Raw genomic sequence first — 22,535 nt, forward strand, 5'->3', positions numbered from 1 at the left:
ACATGGGTGAATCTACGTGTGATAAAATTGCCTAGAACTAAACACACATGCAAGTGCATATAAAACTGGTGGAATTCGTATAAGATGCATGGATTTCATTAGGATCAATTTCCTAGTGTGATATTGCTCAATAATTATAAAGGTGTTACCACCGGGGGAAACGAGGTGAAGCATATACGGTGTTTCTCTGCGTTATTTCTTTCTTATAGTTGTGGGTAAACCTACAATTATCTCAAAATGAAAAGTTTAATTAAAAAAAACAAAAAACTATATACCATTCTTTTTCTTTTTTTAAAAAATTTTCTTATTATGTTATGTTAGTCACCATACCTATATACCATTTTTAAAGCAACAAAAATGGAAGGTACATTGACATAACTTTAACAAAATATGTGCATGATCTATGTGGACAAAATTTTTAAACTGTATTAGCAGACAACTAGAAAAGATATAAATAAATGGAAAGATAATACACATTTATGGGTTGAAAGACAATATTGTAAAGATAATATTGAAGGTAGAAATCCATAAAATTCCAATAAAAATTCCAAAATAATTTGTTAGGGAAGTTGACAGGTGGATTCTAAAATTAAAAGGCCCAAGAATACTTAAAATACCTCCAAAAGGAATAAGATGGAGGTATTTATGCTACCAAATTTGAGGACTTCCTATAAAGCCATGGAAATCGGTATCGTATGCTTATGATCATACATAGACAAATTACCTAATGGAAAAAAGTCATGTACACATGCAAATTTCTTTATAATAGTGCAACACATAGTGGATTGTCCTGGGAGAAATTGACTATTAGCAAATTTCATTGGACACTTGGTTATCTAAATAAAAACTGAAAGTAAATTACTACTTTTTACCTTTCATGAGACTAAATACTTAAATATGAAAATTTCAGAAGAAAATATAGGAAAATATTTTATGACATAGGGGAAAGAAAAAATTTCTTAAACATGATACAAAAGTATCAACAAAGCAGGAAAGATCGATAAATTTGGCAAAATTAAAATCAAGAACTTTGGTTCACCAAGACCCTGTAAAGAAAATGAAAGTAGAAGCTCAAACTGGCCAAAAATATTTATGAAGTATAAAATCAGTAAAACATTAATAATCAGAATACAGAAGAACTATAAACCAAATAGAGAATGTCAAATCAATAGAAAATTTAGCAACATATAGAAGAGGCATACAGAAAAGGAAATACAAATGTCCAATGAACTTATGAAAAGTTGCTCAATCTTAATCAGAAATGTCATTTAAGACAACATTTTTATATCACTAGATACCATTTTTATATCACTAGATTGTGATACCATTTGTCAAAACCTATAGAATGTGGAACACCGAGAGTGAACCATAATGTGAACTCTGGATTTAGGGGTGATAATGATGTGTTGGTGCAAGTTTATGGATTGTAACAGATGTGGTAGTCTGGGATGCGATGTTGATATTAGGGGAGGCTGTGTATGTGTGGGAGAATGGGGGCTCATTGGAACTCTAAACCTTCTCCTCGATTTTGCTGGGAACCTAAAACTGCTCTAAAATGTAAAGCAGTAATGTATCAATGCTAATTTCCTGATTGAATTGTGGCTATGTAAGAGCATGTCCTTATATAAAGGAAATATACCTTAAAGGATACAGCAGTGATAGGGATCATGTCAGCAACCCGCGCTCAAATACTTCAGGGGAAGAAAAAATGTACTTGCAATTTCTCTTTAAGTTTGAGATCATTTCAAAATTAAAAAAAAAAATTTTTAAGGAAGCTGATCATGATCAGTGGTCTAATGGGAAATTTCAGTGTTTTCAGGTTTTTTTGCCCGCTATTCTTGTTTCCCCAAGTTAGAGGCATATAGACTCCTAGTCACTTTGCAAATCTGCAAGGCCCCAGGGGAGCAATTATTCGCAATCTGGTGTTCACTTCAGATAGCCACGTTTTCTTCAGGGCTGACTCAGGTTGCTGACCCAGTGACTAAGAGTCTCCCCTAGGAGACAAGTTATAAATGGCCATCTGCCCAGGTGCAATTTTATTTTTTTTTAAGGTTTCCATTTCTGTGTTCTAAAATATAGGGATGTCAGATATAGGTTTGAGGGCATTTCGGGCCATTCCGTCAGGCAAAATAATGGAGAGTCTCAACCTGTCCATCATGCACCTTCCTTCCTCCCCCAATGATGCTTTTGGCATTTCCCAAACCCCCTCCCCTCCAGTAAGCCTTCTCTGTCTGTGCCATCTTCCTTCCTGCGTGGACCCAGCTCAGATGGACCACCCTTCTGAGCAGCTAGAGTCCTATGCTTGCTGCTGATGGTCTACTTTTTAGAACTTTCTGGGTTTCTTTTCTTTTTCTTTCTTTCTTTTTTTTTTTATGGTTACACAAAAAGTGGTTTATTGCTTTTAGAACAAAATAAAGTCCTTTCAGAACTTTTGTTAGTGAAGAAAAACTGTTAAAATTTGAAAACTTTTCTAAAATAATATTTTGTCAGCTGATGGAAGTTGGCACTTCAACCGAGACAACTTCCCACTTGCAACGGTGTGGAGCCTGAGTTGCCGGGTTAGACAATGGCTAACCTAGAAGCCGGGCTTGCACTCGTCGCCTGTACACTGAGCATCAGGCCTGACCTCCTTGCCCTTGCGCCTGCGGCGCTCCTTCTTCTCCAGCACCCACTCCTAGCTCTTCCTCACCACCCCGCGCCTCGCAATCCTCTATGGGCCCCTGTTGAGGTGAGTTTACTTGTTAGCTGTTGCCTGTGGGGCAGGCAGGGAGCCAAGCCACTTTTGGGACAACACAGGCTAGGATCCGCTCATGAGAGCCTGGCACTATCCAAGGAGAGCTAGAAGTCCCATGCCCGGTGCTGCCCCTTCAGACCCTAGTCCGGCTGTGGGGTCAGCAGTCCTGCGATAGCCCAAGGGGCGGCTCCCAGCAGCTACAGATGTCTGAGGCAGGAAAACAAGGCTACCAGCTCATGGCAGCCCTAACAATGATCCTCCAGAGTCGATCTTGGCCTCCAGCCTTGGCTGAGGAGAAAAGGGACCCCTCATAGCCCCACAGGAGAGGCCCTGGCTGGATTTCTTTTCATAATCGAGATTTACCTCTGAATATAAACTAAGTTTACTATAAGCCCAATGAACACAAGCTGGATTTAAATCTAGACCTGTATCTAGTGGGAGACTGAGTGGCTTTCAACCTGGTGGGAGAGCCTCCAGGAGAAAGGTAGAGGAACGTCCAGTTGGGTTTGGAGCGCTGGCTGTTGTGGGTGAAGCCACTGCTCGTAGGACTCTTAGTTACCCCTGTCATCTCTCAAGGCTTCGGGAAGGATTGGTTTCACTTCATGGCTAAGGCTTGGATTTTGATTGTTAAGGGACGGAACAGTAAAGCAAGAAGAGCTTCTCAGCCAAGGCTGAGGGCAAAGTTAGGGAAAGTTGGTCATGAGAAGTAAACAGACTCTTTGTTATGTTTTCTAAATTTTCTGCAATGGGTACACAGTGCTTTTATAATCAGGAAAATAGTCATATGTAAGAACTGTACAGATACACGGGCCAATAGTGAGTGGCATGGTGAGCGTTTGAGGTCACAGGGAGTCCCACAGGGAAGCTATTTTGGATGGACACCTACTACTCTTCACCTTTTTCTAACTCTAGTGTAAGAACACTAGATCTACAAACATTTTTTGCTCTTGAAAAATAAACTCAAACTTGCCCTTTGCATTAACGATGCCCACTGATGTCAGTTTTGAGAGCATGATTGACAATGAAAAAGTAAATTCAATATAGAATCAGTGGTAACTTTAATGAGAAATTATGTTATTTACTCCAGATACTAGTCCTGTACCAATAATGTGGTGAGAAGCTGTTGAATTTTCCTTAAAAGGTATGTTGTATTTGTTTGTAAGTCTGTGAGTCACTATTTTGATTTAATTTTGCAACACTTGACTTCATAGTCTTCCTTTTCTTTTTTTAAAGTTGGTAAAAAATTAATTGTGTCACTCACTTGGAAAATTAATATTGCAGGAGACGCCAAGGCATTCTGCAAACTTAAAGATCGTTTAAATGTAACTCTTGAGTTGGCTGGAGACTTACCATTAATTATTTAGAGGTTTTCTGAGTTTTTGTATTGAAATCTTAGTCATTGTTTAAAATGTATCACTTATAGTTCTTCTTTCAGTTGCTCATTATTTATTCATCAAACTTATTTTGGGTTTCTGCTCTGTGCCGTATGTGCCTCGGTAAATAATTGATTGATGCTTGCCTTCAGAGAGGTTACAGTCTAGTAGAGGAGATAAGATGCATATGAGAAATAACTATACACATCAGACCGTGAGAAGTCCAGCAAGAGTTAAGATAGGTTATGTGGAGGTAGAATAGTGAGTGTGGTGAGGAAAGAGACAGTGAGGCTCTTCTCAGGGGAAGGAAGAATATGGCAAAGGAAGGAAGGCAGAACCTGAGGTATGACGGGAGAAGAGAGAGTAGAGGCTACAGCTTACATGGAGGCTAAGGCCTTTGAACACTATGGTTTCTGTGAAGTGCACGACAGGTTTGTGGGCTTTACGTGTTGTGTTCAATAACAACCTCAAACCCGTTATAGGTGACAAGTAGGTTTCTGTGTGCCATGGTAGACATATTCTCATAAGGTAGCCCTTTCACTTGGTTGGGGGAGTGGGCTTCATCTGTTCTGTTGGTGAACTATTTCACTCTCCCAGTCATTGATGAAGTAGGGTCTTTTTTTTTTTTTGAACTTCACACCTGCGAACGTCCATTTTATATGTCAACTTGACTGGGCTACCTTCCCAGTTAATCAAACATTAGTTGAGGTGTTGCAGTGAAAGTATTTTGTAGATGTAAAGTCCATAATCAGTTGCTTTTAAGGACGATTGTCCTAGATAATCTGGGTGGGCTTGATTCAATTCACTGAAATGTCCTAAAAGCAGAACTGAGGCTTCTCAGAAGAAATCCTGCCTGTGGACTGGAGCTTCAGCCAGTGCCCCTCCTGACAGCCCGCCCGTGGATTTCAGACTGGCCTAGCTGGCTCCTATAGGCACAGAAGCCAATTCATTCAACAAATCTCTTAATATAGATCTCCTACTGGTTCTGCTTCATTGGTTGAACTCTGACTGATATGATACCCAACACGAAGATTTTTACACTCCCTTTTCTAATTATGCTCCTTGGTTTCCTTTACTGAAAATTTTTCTTTCCTAGTGGTCTAAGAGATGTCAAATCCTCCAACTTTTCTTTTCCCAGGATTTGTTTATTTTATACTGTGAACTCCAAAACTTGTGATTTGGTTTTTAACAAGTTGATTTTACTCTATTTCTTTATTCTGTACTATCTAGTGATTGTTGTTTCTAGTATGTTCTTTCTCTCTTTCCTATCCATCAGTGTCTGTTTTACTCCTAGGAATTAAGTTCTACAGGGACAGGGGTCTTTGACTGGTTAATCTATGTTTGCCAAGCACCAAGAACACTGCCTGGTACATAGGAAATATTCATTATATGTTTACTGAATGAATGAATGAATGAATGAATGAATGATATTTCTTTGTATATATCCATCTATGCATTTATACGCTGCTCATACAATGGTAACATCATTACGTAAAACATTTCTTTCTGTCTTCACTGTGAGGTTTGTTGGTGGGAGGCAACTATTTTGGGTAAGCAAATCTGATTTGAAGATCCAAACTCTCCATCGGGTTTGTAATTCCAAGATCTAGACATGGGGTCAGATATAAGGTAACTAGTAACTGGCTGTAGATCTGCGAAATGCCCTCTAATTTAGCCTAAACCCAGGTAATTTAACCTCTGTTCATCGAATACCTGCATTTATCTCTCAATCAGTTCCAAACTCAGAGACAATTCAAGAGGGCTATATTAATTATACCCCGCAAACCATGCAACATGCATTTATGGAAAAAAATCAATTTTTGGTCTTTTCTGGGAATAACATGCTTTTTTGAGGGGAGAACCTATTGCTCTTCCGACTTGAAAATTTTTGTCCTAGTGGGAACTGCCAATCGTACAGTATTCAGTCCTATCGTCAAAGACGGGTGCACGACCTAAGTCAGAGTTCTTCCCAGGGATTTTTTTTTTTTTTTAATTGGAACTAAGGAAAGTAAGCCTGTTCTTCTCTTGTGTCATTCTGATATATTTTATATTTTCCCTCTTTTTCATAAAAGTTTAAGATAGTGGTAGGCCATCTTTCTGCAGAATTAGTTATGAATTTTGGAATGGCATCTGGAGGCAATTCTAGAGCCACCTGACTAAGCATGCCATTGGTCCTGCAGTGCCACCAATCGAAATGAGAAATACTTGATTCAAAAAGGCCCCAGTACAGATTCTTATAGAATTTTCTTTAGTAATGCCAAAAATTTAAGAGAAGGGAAGGGAAAGATAGGGTGAGCTAGGAGGAGGATTCCTAGCTAAATTTAACTTTCTAAGTGGTTCAGATAGTAAGCAATAAGATGTCATTCAGTCTGGATTGTTGAAATCAGATTCAAACAGAATTATACCATCCACTGTTTTCTGTCTAATAAACGTACCAACTTTCTCAGTGAATAATCTTCGGTTACTGTCCTTAGAAGCCTCCCTAGGATTTCCCGATCTGGTGCTACATCGGGCATCCGCTGGTAGTCTCTCCTCTTGTTTCTCAACTGAATCTGGCACCCACTCTGCATTTCTTTATTATCAACTTCTCCAAGCCATAAACCCTGCCGGGTACAATAATATCCACATTCTTTTACCAGACATAATATTACTTAGTCTCTTTAGTAGTTTAAATCTTTTCAAATTGTTCTCTAGTAATAAAATAGGAATGTATTTTCATCTGGGAAAACATAAAGATTTATAGTCTTTTGAAATACTGGGCTTGTCTTACTTTCATTCAATACAATATTTATCACTTTTGGTCATTAGAACATAATGTTCATCTCAAAGAAAGTCAATACTTTTATATGCTTTTGAACATGAAGTGCTGTTAGATTCTAAAACTGATTCAAGTAGACAATAGAGTGACTAAGCAATGGGATTTCGCCTCTTCTTTGAAAATCTCCCACTTGTAGAACTCTGTGATTTATGAGCCAAGCTGAAAAGGTTTATTAATCTCTCTGGTAATCAGATAATTATAGCAAAATGTACCTTACTTAGAACCTGGCAGAGGGGTGTTTGAAGTCAAGCGTAGGCAAAATCAGGGGAAACAAAACAAAACATTGAAGCTTTTCAGACATATGTAATCAAATCCATTTTGTTCAGAATAAGGAGCATAAAAGCATCCCTGTCCTCTGGCCCGGTCTGTACTACCCTTCTGTTCTTTTGACACTGGTGTATGTTTTGTTAAACACATTGTCAAGATAGCATCATTCCTCCCTTCTTGAATGTCTGTTGCCTGCCAGGCCCTGTGCCAGGTATCTGCTGCATACGAACGTGAAGAAAGCAGTTTCTTCTGAGGGGGAGCTTGTGATGTCCTGAGGGAGATAGGCATGTACAAAGTGTATAAGACAGACCTTTAAGTGTGTCCTCTTCCACCTTGAGGAAAGGGCCGGCTGTGGTGTCTCACACCGCTGTGGGATCTGGGCCTGGTGGGGCCGCAGGAGGTGGACCAGGAGAAAGGCTAAGGCTGAGTGAAAATGGCTAGCATCCGAGACTGAGAGCAGCTCTCGGGGGGGGGGGGGGGCATAAAATTAGAGGCTAAGAGCTGGCGAATGCTGGCATATGATGGGACATGAGCAGCCTGTCAGGAAGAAGACAGGGATCTTCTTAGGGCCACAGTAAGGATTCAGGTACAGAGATCTTTTTTTTAATTAATTAAAAAAATTTTAACTTTTAAATTGAAATATACATAGAAAAGAGTACACAGATCATAAAATATACTTCAGTGAGGTCCAACACCCGTGTAACCTTGACCAGCACTTCAGAAGGACCCCCTCCACCACCCCCCTGCACCCCTCCTGGGTCATTACTATCTTCCTCCCCCTCACTGTTCCCATATTTGACTGGTTTTGAAATGCATATAAGTGGAAACATAGAGTATGTATTCTTTCATGTCTCGCTTCTTTTACTCAGCATTATGATTTTAGTACCTAAGTCTATTGTTGCATTTAGCAGGATTTCATTCTTTTTCACAGATGCAAAATATTCCATTGTGTGAATTTACAGAGATTTTCTATACTTTCTACCATAGATAGGTATTTAGATTGTTTCCAGTCTGGGGTCTAATACAAATGTTACTTCAATAAACATTTTGTACATTTATTTACTACATCTGCATGTGTTCCTGTTGGCGGAGTCACAAGGGTATACACAGGACAACTTGAGTAGGTTTTGTCAGAGTTTTCCAAAGAGCTTGTATCAATTACACTCCCTCCACTGGTTGTGTTTGTCAGTTCCCACTGTTCCACAACCCTGTCCACACCTGGGATTGTCAGACCTTGTAGTTTCGGCCTAGTGTGTGTACTGTGCTGTATTATTACAGTTTTAACCTACTTTTCCATAATTATGAATGAGATTAGACATCTTTTCCTATGTGTATTGGCAGTTAGGATATCCTCTTTGGTGAAATGCCGATTCAATTTTCTCATGATTTTTCTATCAGATTGGGGTTTTTTTTTCTTATTAATTTAAAGGCATTCTTTATAGATTCTGCCTATGAAACCTTTATTAGTCTTGTGTTCCACATATTTGTTCTTTCTATGTTCCTCAAATTTGCACTGTCTTGATGCCTTTTGGTAAACATTTTCTTTATTTTAATGGGGTCCAATTTATCAGTCTTTTCCATCTTGGTTAGTATTTTCTGTGTCCCTTAAAATTAGAACCACCCTATGATCCAGGAACTGCACTACTATATATTTACCCAAAGGATACAAAAATACGATTCAAAGGGGTACATGCACCCTGATGTTTATAGCAGCATAATCAACCATCGCCAAACTATGGAGAGAGCGTAAATGTCCATTGACTGATGAATGGATAAAGAAGATGTGGTATATATACACACAATGGAATATTACTCAGCCATCAAAAAGAACGAAATCTTGCCATTCACAGTGATGTGGATAGAACTAGAGGGTATTATGCTAAGCGAAATAGGTCAATCAGAGAAAGACAAATACCATATGATTTCACTCATATGTGGAATTTAAGAAACAAAACGGATGAACATATGGGAGAGGGGGGAAAAGAGATAAGGAAACAAACCAAAAGAGACTCTTAAGGGTAGGGAACAAACCAAGGGTTGATGGAGGGAGGTGGGTGGGAGATGGGCTAGATGGGGGATGGGTATTCAGGAGGGCACTTGTCCTGTTGAGCACTGAATGTTGTATGTAAGTGATGGGTCACTGAATTCTACTCCTGAAACCAATATTGCATGGTATGTTAACGAACTAGAATTTAGATAAAAATTGGAAGAAAAAAATATTTTCTGTGTCCCACTTAAGAAAAGTTTTCCTATCTCAAGATCTTGACGTTTTGTTTTTTTGCTTTACGTATTTAGACCTAAATTCGTCTAGAATTTACATTTATATATAATTTGATGTTGGGAACAAGTCTAATTTTGTTTTCCATATAGATATCCAATTGACCCAGAATCATTTATTGACGAGATTGTCTTTTCCAAAGGGAAAAAAAGGTTGTCTTTTCCTACTGTTCTGCCATGCCACATGTATTAAAAATCAAGTCCATATATGTGTGGATGTATTGCTGGACTCTCTTCAGCCCCACTGCTATATTTATCTGTCCTGATGTCAGTACCACTCTCTCTTAATTACTGGAGCCTTACAGTATGTTTTCATATGTAGCTAGGTAAATTCTCCCACTTTATTCTTACTCTTTAAGATTGCTTTAACTATTCTTGGCCCTTTGCATTTCTATGAAAATACTAGAATTCAATGATCAATTTATGCTAAAAAAAACCTGTCAGTGCTTGGTTTAGGATTGCAATGAATCTGCATACCAATTTAGGTAGGATTAACATCTATAATATTGTTCTTCAGTTCATAACATGGCATATCCCCCCATTTGTTTAGGTTTTCTTTAATTTCTCTCAAAAGTATTTTATAACTTTCTGGTTTGACATTTTGAACACATTTGGTTAGATTTATTCCTAAATTGTTTTTTCTTGAGTTTTTTATTCTTATATATTCTTATATGTATTCTTAAATCTACTTCTTAAACTCATAGAGAAAAGTACATATACCATAAGTGTGGGTAGCTTTGTGGATTTTCACAAATCAAACATGACTATGTAGCCAGTACTCAGATCAAGGAACAGAATATTTCCAGCACCTTAGAAATGTGTTCAAGAAATAGATACATAAGAAAATATCATGAAGATATTCCCTGATGTTTTTTCTTCAAACTTTATTGTTTAAAACCTTTTGGTTTACAATTTTCCCACTAGTTTACAAAAACCTATCGGATTACAGATCCATGTGGAGATAGATGCCAAATTAATTTTTTTTAAGATTTTATTTATTTATTTGACAGAGAGAGACAGGGAGAGAAGAAACACAAGCAAGGGGAGTGGGAGAGGGAGAAGCAGGCTTCCCGCTGAGCAGGGAACCGTATGCGGGGCTCGATCCCAGGGCCCTGGGATCATGACCCGAGCTGAAGGTAGACGCTTAACGGCTGAGCCATCCAGGCGCACCCAAATTAATTTTTTTCTTATATATGTCCAGTTGACTCAGCACTATTTATTGAAACAATCATCCTTTCCCTTTACATTGCAAAGTTACCTATGCCATCAAGCAAGTGGTTGCATACGTGTGGTTCTTTTTCTGGACTCTGTGCGGTTCTGTAAGCAAGTTTGTCTCTCCTTGCACTAATTCCATATTTTCTATTTCTGTATCTTCATAAAAGGTCTTAATATGTGATGGCACAAGGTGTCCAGCTTTGTTGCTCTTTAAAATTGTCTATACTTGGCACATTTAATTCCCATATAAATTTTAGAATCAAATAATTAGTTTTAATAGATAAAACCCCATTGAATTCTAATTGACTCTCGTGTATTAGTTACCTATGTGCTGCCTACCAAAATATAAATTATCCCAAACATAGTGGCTTAAAACAACAACATTTATTATCTCACAGTTTCTATGGGTCAGAAATTTGGGCGTGGCTTACCTAGATCCTTTGTTTCAGGGTCTCTCACAAGCTTCAGTGAAGGTATCAGCTGGGACTGTAGTCATTTCAAAGCTCAACTGGGGGAGAATCTACTTTTAACCTGGCTCATGATTGTTGGTTATGTGGGCTGCTCCAAGGTGGCAGATCGCTTCATCAAAGGGTGCAAGCTGAGAAAGCAACAGAGAGAAACTAACAGCAAGGTAGAAATCACTATCTTTTATAACTTTAATGGAAGTAACATCCCATCAGTTTTCAATGGGATGCTTTTATTTTACTATAGTAAGAAACACATAACATAAAATTACCATCTTAACCATTTTTAAGTGTGTAGTTCAACAGTATTTAATATGTTCACATTGTTGTGTTGTTACACATCTCTAGGGCTTTTTCATCTTGAATCATTGAAACTCTATATCTGTTAAACACTAATTCTCCAACTCTCGGTAAGCACTCTTTTACTTTCCCTTTCTATAATTTGGACTGTTTCTAGACATTTCGTATGCATAGAATCATACATTTGTCCTTTTGTGACTGGCTTACATCACTTTTGTCATATTATATTTATTAGACACAAGTCAGTAGGCTAAGGTCTCCATCAAGTGGAGGGTATCAAACGAAAGTGGAAGTAGTTGGAGATGGGAATTACTGGGATCATTGCTGTTGAGTTTAAGCATTTTTATATATTCTGAATTCTGGGCTATCATCAGATACACATTTTGCAAATATTTTATCCCATTATGTATAGTCTCTTTTCACTTTCTACTATTCTTTTATGCACAAAAGTTTTTAATTTTGATGAAGTTCAATCTATCTATTTTTTCTTTTGTTGCTTGTACCACTTTTGATGTCACAGCTAATAGTCCTTTGCAAATCCAAGGTCATGAAAATTTACCCCTATATTTTTGTCTAAGGGTTTTCTGATTTTAGCTCTTATATTTAGTTCATTGATCCATGTTGATTTAATATTTTATATGATGTGAGTAGGGGTGCAACTCATCCCTTTGCATGTGGCTATTCTGTTCCAGCCCCAATTGTTGAAGAATCTGTTCTTTCCTCATTGATTAGTGTGGGTATCTTTGTTGCAAAACAATTGGCCAGGAGCACCCAGGTGGTGCAGTCAGTTAAGTGTCTGACTCTTGGTTTTGGCTCAGGTTGTGATCTCAGGATGGTGGAATCAAACCCCTTGTTGGGCTCTGTGCTCAGTGTGGAGTCAGCTTGGAACTCTCTCTCCCTCTCCCTCTGCTTCTCCCCACCCCTCTTTCTAAAACAAATAAATAAATCAAAAAAAAAGAAAAAGAAAATCAATTGGCCATAAATGTATGAAGTTATTTCTGGACTCTCAGTTTTTTTCCATTGCTCTATATGCCCATCCTGATGCCAGTGTCACATTGTCTTAATTACTATAGCTTTCTACTAAGTGTTGAAATTGGGAGATGCAGACCTTCCATTTTTGATCTTCTTTCTCAAGATGGTTTTGTCTATTGTAAGTTCCTGTACTTTCATATGAATATGAGGGTCAGATTTTTCATTCGTGCAAAAAAAAAAAAAAGCCATTGGAATTTTAATAGGCATTGCACTGAATCCATAGATTGCTTTGGGTAGTATTGATTACTAAACAACATTAAGTCTTCCAATCCATGAACATGGAATGTCTTTCCATTTATTTAGGACTTCTTTAATTTATTTCAGTAATTTTCAGAGCTTAAGTCTTCCACCTTCTTGGCTAAATTTATACATATACATAGGTGTTTTATTCCTTTGGGTACTACTGTAAATGGAATTGTTTTCTTTATTTCTTTTTTGAATTGTTCATTGCTGGTGAACCTTTTGACTTTTGAATCTCTTGAGAGTTCAACATTGAGCCTCTCATTTACAACCTCCAGAATTGTCAGATGCCTCTAATGGAGAAATGATACAAATGCTGGTCTTAGCACTTTGGACTTTCCTCATCTCCTGGATATTGGCTTTACAATTATACACTTCTTTGGTACAAAAATATGTTGTTAACTAAGATGTAGGCCTCAAAGTGTTTGAGTCAACTAGAGTTCAAAGTACAAGGCCAGACAGAGATAATACATGTTGGAGCATAAAGGTGAGAAAGAACACAGAACTGCTACCAGTCCTGACCTTGCCCCTCTCTGTGTCTCACTGACAAATTGTAAATTATGTCAATTTTGTTACCTGAATAGAAATGATTAAAGCCAGTGCATAGTGTGCTTTTGTAGATTAATGGAGAGAAACTGAGCACAGCTCCTTGTAAATGTTAACTGTCATTCCTAATTATAACACTAGAGAAGGAAATTAGTGAGAGGATGAGCTGATAAAACCCTGAGTAGGGTTATTAGAACTAACTTGGTATCTATCCCTTGTTATTTCATAAGTATGCCTATCTATCCTAAAGAATTTAGCATTTATCAGATTAACGTAACAAGATATTTTAAATTAAAAATGGTAACATGAAAAAAAATGGTAACATGAAATTAAAAATATTAAATTTGTTAGCTCTAAAATAATTTCTTTCTAAATGGAAAATTTTCCTTTAGAAAAAGATGAATATAAGTAAGTCTTAATTTAAATCTACACTGGAATTAGTGTCAAATTGAGGACATCCATCAAAAATGCTCTATAAACAAATATTTAAAAAAGGATATAGGCATATCTTTAAAAATCTTCAATTATTAAACTGCATTGGTAAAATCCAAAATTCAAAAAGTGATGGTTTTATTTGTATCCTGCTTCTGTGAATTTTTCCTGTCCCTAACTTTTGCCAGCTGTTATGGAAAAGTCTGTCACTTATCATATGAATAAAGAGAGAGTAGATGGATTTGTTTATATTTGTCACTACTGGTAAAAACGACTTTTACCCTGTGCTAATAGTGAGTTATTATCCCTATTTTCTCATATGAAGGATAACACTTCACTTTTTTCATTAGTTCAGCTACCAACCTTTTGAATAACCATTGATATGATTAAGTGACTTACTGACAAGTTGAGCCAACAAAATAATGAGAGCATATGTCAGCCTCTGAATATTTTTGTTCAAAATCTGATATTAATTTTTGAAAAGAAAACTAAGAAAGTCTTTAAAAATCTTTCTTTGTGAATTTATTACTGAAGTTTAAAAATATTTTAAGATGTTAAGGCAGCATTCCCAAATTTATTTAAGATTTCAGTTATTATTACTAGAACATAAAAGGTGTTTCAATGGTTAAACAAGTTTCAGAAACTTTGGGAGTTCAACCAATATAATCTGATTCTTTACTTCAGGACATTGCAAAATCTGTAATGTGATAATGCCCATTGTGAATATCTAGGAAAGTGAGTTTGGGCTAGGATTTATCAAATATCGGTTCCCAGAATCACAGAGTATATTTCTCAGCCTCTTTTCTTTGAAACACTCAGGAGAGAAATTTAAATTAGTAATCATTTGCCAATGGATCTACTTCAAAAATTTAATCCTTCATGCTCTGAAAAAATGTTATTTATTTATTTATTTATTTTAATAATAATTTTTTATTATATTATGTTAGTCACCATACAGTACATCCCTAGTTTTTGATGTAAATTTCCATGATTCATTACTTGTGTATAACACCCAGTGCACCATGCAATACGTGCCCTCCTTAATACTCATCACCGGCCTATCCCATTCCCCCACCCCCCTCCCCTCTGAAGCCCTCAGTTTGTTTCCCAGAATCCATAGTCTCTCATGGTTCATTCCCCCTTCTGTTTACCCCCCCCCCCTTTCTTCTTCTCTTTCTTCTCCTACCAATCTTCCTACTTCTTATGTTCCATAGATGAGTGAAACCATATGATAATTGTCTCTCTGCTTGACTTACTTCGCTTAGCATTATCTCCTCCAGTCCTGTCCATGTTGCTGCAAATGTTGTGAAATCGTTCTTTTTGATGGCTGAGTAATATTCCATTGTATATATAGACCCCCATCTTCTTAATCCAGTCATCTGTTGAAGGGCATTTCAGCTCCTCCCACAATTTAGCTGTTGTGGACAATGCTGCTATGAACATTGGGGTGCATATGGCCTTTCTCTTCACTACGTCTCTATCTTTGGGGTAAATACCCAGTAGTGCAATTGCTGGATCATAGGGTAGCTCGATTTTTAACTTTTTAAGGGACCTCCACACCAAAGTGACTGTACCAATGTGCATTCCCACCAACGGTGTAAGAGGGATCCCCTTTCTCCACATCCTGTCCAACATTTGTTGTTTCCTGCCTTGTCAATTTTTGCCATTCTAACTGGCGTAAGGTGGTATCTCAATGTGGTTTTGATTTGAATTTCCCTGATGGCTAATGATGTTGAACATTTTTTTCATGTGTCTGTTAGCCATTTGTATGTCTTCACTGGAAAAGTGTCTGTTCATATCTTCTGCCCATTTTTTGATTTGATTATTTGTTTCCCATGTATTGAGTTTGAGAAGTTCTTTGTGGATCTTGGATCCTAATCTTTTATCTGTGTGTCATTTGCAAATATCTTGTCCCATTCCATGGGCTGCCTCTTAGTTTTTTTGACTGTTTCCTTGGCTGTGCAGAAGCTTTTTATCTTGATGAAGTCCCACAAGTTCATTTTTTCTTTTGTTTCTCTTGCCTTTGGAGATGTGTCATGAAAAAAGTTGCTGTGGCCGATGTTAAAGGGGTTGCAGCCTATGTTCTCCTTAGGATTTTGATGGATTCCCGTCTCACATTGAGGTCTTTCATCCATTTGGAGTTTATCTTTGTGTATTGTGTGAGAGAGTGGTCAAGTTTCATTCTTTTGCATGTAGCTGTCCAATTTCCCCAGCACCATTTATTGAGGAGACTGTCTTTTTTTCCACTGGATGTTTTATCCTGCTTTGTCAAAGATTAGTTGCCCAAAGAACCGAAGGTCCATTTCTGGGTTCTCCATTCTGTTCCATTGGTCTATGTGTCTGTTTTTGTGCCAGTACCATACTGTCTTTTGATCACAACCTTGTAATATAGCTTGAAATCCGGCAACGTGATGCCCCCAGCTTTGTTTTTCCTTTTCAACAATTCCTTGGCGATTCGGGGCCTTTTCTGGTTCCACACAAATTTAAGGGCTGTTTGTTTCAGTTCTTTGAAAAATGTCATTGGTATTTTGATCGGGATGGCATTGAAATTATTGATTGCTCTGGGTAGCATAGACATTTTAACTATGTTCATTCTTCCGATCCATATTTAAATGTGATTTACTTTTATCTGTAAGATATGGATATTTCTTGGAAACTGACACCTCAAGATCAGTATAGTAGTAAATATGGCATCAACAGGTAATGAAATGATGTCTTAGCCCCTTTGGGCTGCTATGACAAAATACCACAGAGCAGGTAGTTTAAACAAAAGGAGTTCTGGGCTGGGACTCCAAGATCAAGGTGCCGGCAGATTCCTTTCCTGGGGAGAGCCCTCTTCCCAGCTTACAAATGGCTGCCTTCTTGCTGTCCTCACATGGTAGAGAGAGCTCTCTGTCTCTCTGTCTCTGTCTCTTTCATGTTTCTTCTTCTGAGGGCACTAATGCCGTCATGAGGGCTTCACTGTCATGACCTAATTGCATTGTAAAGACCCCGCCCGCCAAGTAGGATAACACTGAAGTTTAGAGCCTCAACACAAAATTTAAAAATAAACTTATTTGTATGTTATTTTCAGAAGTTGCACTTCAAATAAAAGGACAAAGTCTGAAAAATAAAAACATAGGAAAAGATGTATTAGGCAAATATTAATTAAAAACAAATCAAATGAAACAGGCTTTAGGAAATAAAGAAGTGCCCAGTACAATGATAACATTTTCAATTCACCAAGAAGATATAGCAGTCCCAAACTAGGTCCATAATATAGCTTACATAAAGGTGAAAGTTAGTGAAACCAAGAAATGCACAAAACAAGTGTTTTGGTGGAATATTTTAAAATCCTTGTCATAGTGATTGATAGCTGAAGAAAGAAATTTACTAGGGCTATAGAATATTTAAACAATGTAATCAATGAACAATCTTAATTAAATGGACATGTATAGAACTCTGTGCTCAACAACTAGAGAATGCACATTTTTTTTCAAATCCACACAACACATTTATAAAAAGGAACTACATACTATGCTGCAGACCAAGTCTCAATATAGCTTAAGAAGTGTTATTATACAGACTATATTTTCTTACTTCAGTGCAACTCAGGAAAAAATAAGTAATAAAAATAACTAAAAGTACTATGCATTTGAAAATATAAATGTGCAGTTTTAACACATTCAAAAAAAGATATTTTAACGAAAATTGGAAATCACTTAGAACCGATAATAGATACGCTATACATAAAAACTTGTGTGATGTAGGGACTCCTAGGTGGCTCAGTTAGTTAAGCATCTGACTCTTGATTTCTGCTCAGGTCATGTTCTCCGGGTTGTGAGATCAAGCCCTGTGTTGAGCTCTACATTCAGATTCTCTCTCCCTCTCCCTCTGCCCCTCCTGCCCTGCCCCAAACAAACAGAAACATAACTTGTGTGGTATAGTTAAAAACATACTTAATAGGAAATGTATATCCTTAGATTCTTATATGCATAAAGGAGACAGGATGAAAATCAATAAGGCTCAACTTAAGAAATAAGAAAGTACACCAGGAGAGCATCCATTTATACCATTCTATTTCTTTTTGTTTTTCATATTGATTTGTCACATAACACTTGATTTTACTTTCTAATCACCTTCAAAGTCTCTTTCCCATGCCCTCGTGTATGTTCAGCTTTCCTGATTTCCTCCCCACTTAACTGGCTTCCTGACAGTATTCGCTATCATCCATATCCCCCTCTCTTTAGTCCATTCACCTCTTTGGTTAAATGCCTAAGTATTTCATTGTTTTTGATGCTATTGTAAATGAGATGTTTTATTATTTGTTTTCAGACAGCTCATTGTGAGTGTATAGGCAACTGGTTTTGTATGTTGATTTTGTATATTGCAACTTTGTTGAATTTATTTATTAGTTCTAACATTTTTTGGGGTATGTGCCTAGGAGTGAGATGGTCCAATCATGTAATAGTTCTATTAGTTTCTGAGGAGCCGTCATATTGTTTTCCATAGTGTTTGCACCATTTTACATTCCCACCCTTCCCAACGCTTACTATTCTCTGTGTTTTTGGTAGTAGCCATCCTGATGGGTATGAGGTGGTTAGGTATATTTTTAAGCACATAAAATTCAACAGACTTCAGCCAATATTAAGCTTTCACTGAATGCATTAAACATCTTCTCAAAGCACCACATAGTGCAAATATCTAGTCTACATGGCCAGTAGTCTACCAAGTCTGTGAGAGCAGGGACCACACCCTAGCATATGCCTAGTGCAGTGCCCAGCACAGGTCCTGCATTTGGTAGAGATCAAGGTATTTTGGTTGCGTGAAGGGTGTGTTTCTATTGACAATGAACTTGGGAATGAACGATGTGGTGCTTGTTACCATCGATGGATGCCAGTGTCAAATGTGTGATTGCTGACAAGCTTAGGATTCAGGGGACCCTCTGTTTCCCTTTAGCAGCAGATTCGAAGTGAATGCTTGCCTTGCCTTGTTGGTTGGCATCAGTTGGTCTTAAACTTCAATGAATAGTAGAGAGTTAACATTCTGTGTATTCCCTGAATGCCCAAATGTCTTACATTTTAGAAAGAGCACAGTGGAGTAAGGAGACATGTTGAAGAACATGGCTCTGCACCTAGGAGGTATGTGACCTTTAAGAATGATCTGATCTCTCCAATGCCTTCATGTGTAAAATGGGATTATAATACCTATTTGAGGACATTGGCAAGGATTTAAATGAGGTAATATATGTAAAGTGCAACGCATATGTGTGTAGACATTGTTATAAATACATTTTAATTAATTATGTTTTTTCCTTTAATATGTGACCCCCCCCCCATTGGTAGGAGGGTTCCTGCACTAAAATCTGTGAATAAAGTGTAGAAGACTCCTAAAATTTCTCTGGATTACCTCATTAGAATTACGTCGAGCAGGGGATGAAAATCCAGCACTGATGTGCTACTTTGTAATCTACATGACACCAACTAGAGTAAGGATGGAGTGAGATCACCACATTTTCTCTGGACTCAGATAAAGAGGTGAGTTAAGGAATCAATGCCTGATCTCTGTCATTATGAATGTCCTTGATCACTATGGTGGAGTTTACACATACCTCCCTCAACTTTAATAAACATATTTATGTCAGCTAATATTCATTAGTGGGCATTCCTTTGAAAGGTCTTGAAGCAGTGAAGAAATTGAATTTTGCTCTGAGCATTCTGAAATTCAAAGATACTTTGTATCTCAGAGAAGACTTTATCCTCATGGTTTAAATCTGAATCTTTTTTTTTTTTTTAAGATTTTATTTATTTATTTGACAGAGAGAGAGAGACAGCCAGTGAGAGAGGGAACACAAGCAGGGGGAACGGGAGAGGAAGAAGCAGGCTCCCAGCAGAGGAGCCCGATGTGGGGCTTGATCCCAGAACACCGGGATCACGCCCTGATCCAAAGGCAGACGCTTAATGACTGAGCCACCCAGGCACCCCTAAATCTGAATCTTCTCGATGGTGGTTTATTCCATACCTTTGGCCCCAGATTAAAGGCAGGTTAGTATGTGTTACTAAACATGTGGGATGTGGTTTTATTTTTTTTTCCACCTATAATAGCACTGTGCAGTAGAAATTTCTGGACATTGGTGGAAATGTTCTGTAATTTTATTCTATGTCATAGAGTAGTCACTAGCTGCATGTGGCTATTGAACACTTGGAATGTGGCCAGTGTGGATGAGAAACTGAATTTTTAATTTTATTTAATTAGTTAAAATTTAAACTGAAGGGCACCTGGATGGCTCAGTCAGTTAAGCATCTGCCTTCAGCTCGTGTCATGATCTCGAGATCTTGGGGCCCTGGGATGGAGCCTGGAGTAGTTGGGCTTCCTGCTCAGCCGGGAGTCTGCTTTTCCCTCTCCCTCTTCATTACCCCCCTGCCCAGCTCAAGTGCACGCTCTCTCTCTCTCAAATAAATAAATAAATAAATAAATAAATAAATAAATAAAATCTTAAAAAAATTTAAACTGAAATGGCCACATGTGGCTAGTGACTATCTTCGTGGCTGGCTGGACAGACCAGCCCAGCACATCTTTAGGAAAATGACAGTTGCTGTACAACCGTATGAGATACATTAACAAATGGCCTCAACTGGGTAAACTTACTTGTGGCCCCTCACTCTGCCTTTTTTGTTTGTTTGTTTCAGTTTTATTTTCAATATAATGAAGGCAAAATGTTATTCTAAACCAAAACTGACCAATTATAACTGCTGCTGGAGATAGGTGCAGGGAGGAATAATTCATTCAGAGGGAAACTGTGTTTACTGCTTTTTGCCTTTTGTAGAGACAGGAGGGAAAGAGGTAGAAACAAAAGACTGAAATTTCAAAGCCCTGGTTAATTCCTCTACGTGCGACTGGAGGAGGTCCAGTTTAGAAAACTCTTCCTTTAAGGATAAATATTAACAACATTGTAGATATACAAAAGGAGACCCAGAGTTTTGTAGTGGGTGAAGAATGACTTCATTTGAATTTCCAAGTAAGAGAAGCAGGGAGTCCAAAACTAGGAGAACAGGAGGAGGGAAAGATGAAGATTGGGGAAGCATGGCGTTGCACTTGGTACAGAGAAGGGCAGGAGGGGGTTGTGCCCGCTGAGAAAGCAGCTGATGAGGAACCCCAGGCTTGGGAATGCGACTCTGGGAACAGGGATGTTTAACCTCCAGTGTTAATTTGATTGCATCCCTCCATTTGTAAGCCCTTCTTCTGCACTCCAATCTTTAGCAAACCCTACTCCACCCACAAAGCACTGTGCAGATTGTTTGGGGCAAAGGAAAGAAGAGGGGCTCTGTTTCATATGTGGATCAGCACAGAGATAAGTGAACAGCCTCAGAGGGGAGGTTCAGGTAAGATGGGAATGGCAGGACTAGCAGTGAAAATATTTGATTATGAGAATATGTCCCCTGATCATTCTGGAGGGATGACATAGTCAAAATCTCAAAGAGCCAAGTCACCTCCATGACATCTAAACTGCACAAGGAATAAAGATACTGAACATGTTGTATTAGCTTAATGCTTTCCCCCCATGCCGATCGATGGGATTCTGCACACAGTAAAATTTATGTCAAACAACAGGTGCCATTTCAACCAAGGGTTTTTTAATGCCTCGCCCTATTGTTTATATCATCATCGATTCTGATTTACATGTACAGTGATCTCCTGAGTGTACCTCAGTAACTGAGTGTATACTTCGGGCAAAGAGAAAAATATCCTTTAATGTTGAAATGTATGCAACTAGCTATGCAGACAAAGGTAAAACCTCTGAGCCCCCAGGGGACTTAGAGATTGACAGGAGCTATGACACGTTTATAAAGAAACCAGACAGTCTTCTCTGGAAAATTCCAGGTGTAAATTAAAGCAACCACAACAGTCTTTCCTAGAAATAAGATAATACAATGAGAAACGTAGGGTTTTCTCTTGGCCCTGCCCTGAAATTCATTCATTTCCATGCCTCAAGCATCTCCTTTATTAGAATCTGGCCAATTGAGTTCCTTTCTGCTTGTCCTCCTTTTCTACTAGGAATCGGATTGTTAGCAAGCAGTTCACTACTTTACTTACTTAACTTGCTTTCTTTTGAGCAAGTGGCTTTCAAGGCACAGGTTGCCACACATAAAGTTGTCAGCGCTCAGGAAACAATGTATTTGCCAGAACTCCACAATGTGTGCTTCAAACACGCTCTCGAGGGCTTTGGTGTGAGGCCATCTGTTCATTTTGAAGACCGGATTTCAATATGCTGGTGATGGGACTCACGCACATTCTGTCCTGTCTTTTGCAGCTCCTCCTGCAGCAAAGAATCTTCCTCCTGGAATCCAGAAAAAAGTCCAAGTCTTTTGTGAGTTATTATTTGAAGCTGGTTCTGCTCTGGCTGTTGTCCCTTTGTTTTACCGGCTACTCTCTCCTGGGCTATCCCCGGCCCTGCCCTTTCATATCCTGTACCTCAGGATGTTTTCAGAGAGCGAAGGGGATGTGTTCAAGACACACTTGGCTAGGAGGCAAAGGAGTAACTTTCTGTCCTAGGTGAGTTAGTTACTCTTCCCTTTGAAGTTCCTTTAAACTTCTTCTTTGAGCTTCCTTTCCTCTGAAATTTATGCAGAGAGACTTGTGTGGGAAACAAGCACTTGTTTTACTCTGACACAGGGCCCTAAATCCCTGTTTATGGTCCCCTTAGGGTTGCCTGGACAATGTGACAATCCTTGGTTTAGGCTAGGCATGGGCCTGTGGCTTACAACTGAATTTCTTATTTTTCCCCTTTTCCTATAACACGGCGCTTCACTCAGTAAGGAGTAATAGTGAGGCTTGTGGGTTCTGAAGCCAAGTTTGGT

At 38.2% G+C, this 22,535-nt stretch overlaps 1 long non-coding RNA gene and 1 other non-coding gene across 2 annotated transcripts in view; one reads left to right on the plus strand and one right to left on the minus strand.

Annotated features, from left to right (window-relative positions):
- Nucleotides 1–22,535, plus strand: part of LOC123802223 (uncharacterized) — a 96,294-nt gene that overhangs the window by 58,380 nt on the left and 15,379 nt on the right. The window contains exons 4-5 of the long non-coding RNA XR_006782460.2: nt 19,023–19,214; nt 21,989–22,045. This is a non-coding gene — a long non-coding RNA (uncharacterized LOC123802223). The remainder of the gene's footprint in view (nt 1–19,022; nt 19,215–21,988; nt 22,046–22,535) is intronic.
- On the minus strand, nt 2,936–3,064 carry LOC123802240 (small Cajal body-specific RNA 20). Its single transcript, XR_006782467.2, has one exon.

This window comes from Ursus americanus, chromosome 10 (assembly GCF_024610735.1).
Source record: "Ursus americanus isolate L20-20 chromosome 10, mUrsAme1.1.p, whole genome shotgun sequence".
NCBI classification, from domain to species: Eukaryota; Metazoa; Chordata; class Mammalia; order Carnivora; family Ursidae; genus Ursus; species Ursus americanus.